Source organism: Canis aureus, chromosome 37, assembly GCF_053574225.1.
Source record: "Canis aureus isolate CA01 chromosome 37, VMU_Caureus_v.1.0, whole genome shotgun sequence".
NCBI classification, from domain to species: Eukaryota; Metazoa; Chordata; class Mammalia; order Carnivora; family Canidae; genus Canis; species Canis aureus.
In genome coordinates, this window is record NC_135647.1 from 18,376,147 (window position 1) to 18,381,187 (window position 5,041).

Consider the following 5,041-nt stretch of genomic DNA (forward strand, 5'->3'; position numbering starts at 1 on the left):
TTAGGATTTCTTTTATATTCTAGATGCACGTTCTTTATCAGATACATATTTTGCAAATATTTTCTCCCAGCGTTGTCTTCATTTTCTCAACAATATTCTTCAAAGAGCAGAAGCTTTCTGTTTTAATGATGTTCATTTTTCTGTTGTTTTCTTTTGTAGATCATGCTTTGACCATTTCCAATAAATCTTTGCCTTACCTGATATCACAAAAATTTTCTTCTTTGCTTTCTTCTAGAGTTTTATAGCTTCAGGTTTTACATGTAGGTCTAGTTATTCTTCTTGAGTTAATAGTTGCTTAAAATATGAGGCTTGAAAATAAATAAATAAATAAATAAATAAATAAATAAATAAATAATAAAATAAAAAAATATGAGGCTTGAGGTCAGAGTTCATTGTTTCACATGTGGATATTCAATCATTCCAGCATAATTTATTGGAAAGATGTCCCCTTCCGCACTAATCTGTCTTTGCACTTTTGCTCAAAATCTGTGTGCAGGAGTCTAGTTCTGGACTCAATTCTATTCCATCAATTTCTGTATCTGTTTTTTTTTTCTAATATTGCACCGTCTTGACTATTGTAACTTTAAAATAAGTTTTAAAATCAAGCAATACAAGTCCTACAATTTTGTTCTGTTTTTTCAAGACTATCTAGTCTAATCTAGTTTCTTTGTCCTTTCATTTTAGAATAGACTTGTCTTTTTATTTTAAAAATTGCTGCTAGGGGCCACCTGAGTGGCTCAGTCAGTTTAAGCAACTGACTCTGGGTTTCTTCTCAGGTTGTATGATGCAGCCTGGCCTGGAGCTCCAAACTCAGCAGGATTATGCTTGGGGATTCTCTCCTTCTGTCCCTCCTTCCACTTGTGCTCGTGCTCTCTCGCCCTCTCCTTCAAATAAATAAATAAATCTTTTTAAAAAATCACTCCTAAGATTTTAATTGGGATTGAGTTGATGCTATAGATGCTATAGATCAACTTCTAGCAATATTAAATTTTCTAATCCTTTATTTAGGTCTTCTTTGATTTCTTTCATCGGTATTTTGCAGATTTCAGCATGTATATCTTGTACGTGTTGGTAGATTTATACCTAAATATTTTGTATTTTAAGTGCTATCATAAACTCTACTTTTTAAATTTTATTTTCCAGTTGCTCATTCCTGATATTTAGAAATACAACTGATTTTCTATATTGGCTGGCATTTTATTTTCAATTACAGTATTTCCCCTGGTCATTATATGTATTCTAGAACAGTGGTCCTCAAAGCTAGATAAACATAAAATTACCAATGAAACTGTGAAAATACAGATTCCAGGAACCTCATCTCCCATGAGATTGTATTGCATAGTTATGAGACAGCCTTAGGAATTTATGTTGAAGAATTTTTCCCAGGCATTTCTGATCTCAATAACATTTGAGAATTATTCTTAAGTATCTGTGGATAATAAATTAATCAATAAGCAAATATGACAAGTAACAGCTCATTTCCCATACTGATACTACTAACCTACATTCACTGTATACTTTTAGTTGGATTTCTGGTGATGGACTTGCAGTAATAAGTCTTTTCAGAAACCTGACTGCTCCTTTTTAATCGAGGGCATGTCTTTGTTGGAAATTATTTCAGATCACTAATTGACACGTTACATTTTAGTCATCAAATGAATCATTTAACTCATTTAGTTTCAGTCTACAGCCCTGCTTAGCCAGATTACCACAATTATCACTATCTGAGCAAACTATCTACAATTTCTTTAGGGGAGCAAGCACATAAGGGAACACTGACTGAAAAAGCAATAAAAATTTAGTTAAATTCTAGAGTGGTTTGCCAAAATTAAGTATGGTTATGAAGAAATTGTTGAGTGCAAGTGCTACAAAGTTGTCTTTAATTAACTTTGTCCAGAGGTTGGGAGTGGATTTATCACCAGGACATTGCTGTATCTCTTAGAAGAACCCAAGAGCAGAAATTGCAAATTGGACTCCATCCAAAGGGACTAGAAGAAGGACAGAGAGGGATCCCTGATTTGGTGCCTGCCTTTGGCCCAGGGCATGGTCCTGAAGTCTCGGGATCAAGTCCTACATTAGGCTCCCTACATGGAGCCTGCTACTTCTCCCTCTGCCTGTGTCTCTGCCTCTCTCTCTTTCTGTGTCTCTCATGAATAAATAAGTAAAATATTAAAAAAAAAAAAAAAGAAGAAGAAGGACAGAGAAACCCATCTGGATCCAGGCAGTTCCTCTATCCTCTGTCTTCATGTAGCCATTTCTTGTTTCTCTTTTGCTTTCTTCCTGAAGGGCAGCTTTCTCTACTTCCTCTTTTTTTTTTTTTTTTTTAAGAGCGAGAGCTTGCACACACAAGGGAGTGGGAAAGGGAGCCCAGAGGGAGAAGGAGAGCGAATCTTAAGCAGAATCCACACCCAGCCTGACAGAGGACTCAATCTCACAACCCTGAGACAAAGAGTCAGCCACTCAACCGACTAAGCCACCCAGGCATCCCTCTACTTCCTCTTTATCAAGGATATCCCTAAGGAAAATCCCACCCTCTGTATCTACATGACCCAGAAATCACATCAACATCAAACTAACGATAAAGCTTGATAAAGCTCTCAAGTGAGGCTATGAGATTGACCTAAATTATATAATGTGACCACCTTTTCATATTGACTGATACATGCTATGATAAATGATATTCTGAGAAAAAGATTGAATGAGGTATATAACTTTATTAACATCTGCAATATATGGGTGCCATATGTGGAATATCATAAAAAGTATAAATGATGGCATTATAGTGATATAAAGTGTTCCTACCATGTCATTCTGTGGTGATGACATGATACGTCCCACGTAAGTGTAGATATTTTGAATTGTCTAATAAACTAAGAACAGCATTTGCTGAATAAAGCTCTAATGTTGGTTAAAAAAACAGAAAGAAATTCTATTCTCAACACATAAAGCTTAAATTTAATCTATCCCTTTAAACATGAGCATTACAGAAACAGAATTGGGGTAATTAAAACTAAATTACTTCTAAATAAACGAGCTAACTACATAACAGGGCCAGGGAAATAAGGCCATTTACTTGGATTTTATACTATATTTTTTTCCTCTTCCTTCCTACTTCTCAGATTACAGTGGTTTCCAGATTACACCTCAGAATTTAATCAAGTTGGCCATAAAGCTGGCATTGCATAGCTGCTTATGCCTAGAAGGGAAAGGAAGGTTTCTATATGTTACACAGAAAGTATTCTAGAAATACTGGAACCAGATTATGCATTCTCCAGAAGGAATTCTTAGGAGAATCCAAGTCAGACTGCTAGAAGAATAATAGGGTTTTATTAGGATGTACACTTTGCTTTAGAGAAGAGGAAATTAAGGGATGCCAGGATTTTGCCAATTGTCTACGATTTTACTCTGAAGTAGAGGCAGGAATGGTTGGGGCAGAAGTGAGGCTACCTTCTGGGAAGCCATGTTTGTCCACCTGAAAGCTCTGGGTGATAGATAACAGCAGTAAGCTTCTAAAACCCAAACCCATTATTCTCCCTGAAGAAATGAGCCTGAACAAGGTTCCTTCTGCTCTCACCTATCTAGGTGAGATATTCCTTTCCTCTATTAAGCCTCTCCTTCACCATCTGGGTGTTCCAGCCTAGACTTCATATCCACCGCTTTTATTAGGATGCTACTTTAATCTCCAAAGAATTATGTCAATGTTGCTGATATTCTTTTTGTTTTGTTTTGTTTTGTTTTGTTGTTGTTTTGTTTGTTTGTTTTTAAGTAGGCTCCACACCCCACGTGGTGCCTACTGTTGGGCTTGAACTCAGAACCCTGAGATCAAGACCTGAACTGAGATCCAAAGTTGTACGCTTAACCAACTGACCCACCCTGGTGCCCCAATGTTGCTTTTTTTTTTTTTTTTTTTTTTTTGCAGTTTTATACCTTTATTTGACAATCAGCGATTAGTTCTCATCCACATTAACAGTCTGTAGATTTTTGAAAGTGGTGACAGGTACGTAGGTAACCAGCGTGTAGAGCTTGTTTGGTGAATCTTCATACTCGTTACGTTTTCTGGACAACCGCACACGGATACGGTATGGAACATTCCTTATTCCTTTGGCCCAGACAGCTTTGTTGAGCCTGGTGTCAATGCGCACATCTGGAGTTCCCATCTCCTTCATGGCAAATTTCCGCATCTCTTTGAGTGCCCGAGGGGCACGCTTCTTGAAACCCACTCCATGGATACGTTTGTGAATGTTGATGGTGTATTCTCTGGTCACTACCTCGTTGATGGCAGAACGGCCCTTCTTCTTCTCGCCACCCTTCTTTGCGGGAGCCATTCTGCCGGGCCCTAGTTGGAAAGGAAGGGCGCGGGGTATTGTTGCTGATATTCTTATAAATACATCTAGAGGTTATACATGACACCTGGCATAGGGACTTATGTAACAAAAAAAATATTTATATATAAATACATAAAAGACTAGAAGAAACTATTGCTGTAAGAGTTTTAATAATTTAATTTGTGGTTTAGCTCTTCTCAGAGTTTATACTGATGAGTGTTAGGGACTGAATTGTGCCCCCTACAAAGCACTTATGTTGAAGCCTTAACCCCAAGATAACTATTTGGAGACAGGATCAATAAGGTTAAGTAAGGTCATTAGGATGGGGCCCCAATCCACTAAGACTGGTGTCTTTATCCAAAGAAGAAGAGACTTCAGAGATCTCTTTACACATATGTACCAAGGAAAGGCCATGTGGGAACAAGAAAGAAGGTAGCCATGTGCAAGCCAGGCTACCGTGGAAACAACCATGACAGCCTCCAGAGCTGTGAGAAAATAAATGTCTGTTGATTAAGCCCCCAGTCTGTTGTATTTTGTTGTATCAGCCTGAACAGACTGAGCCAATGAGCAAGGCTGTACACTGTGTTGAGAATTGTAGAATGTTTTCTGAACTCCTAGTCAAGGAAAAATAGCATAACAACAAAAAAAAAGCATATATCCAGAACTTACTATAATGTATATTTTGAAAAGCTTATTGTCATTTTCCAATGCCAGCA

The 5,041-nt window shown here is 37.4% G+C and overlaps 1 pseudogene; it reads right to left on the minus strand.

Moving 5' to 3' along the window:
- Nucleotides 1–3,890: 3,890 nt before the first annotated feature.
- Nucleotides 3,891–4,367, minus strand: LOC144306806 (large ribosomal subunit protein eL31 pseudogene; annotated as a pseudogene).
- Between the last annotated feature and the right edge of the window lie 674 nt (nucleotides 4,368–5,041).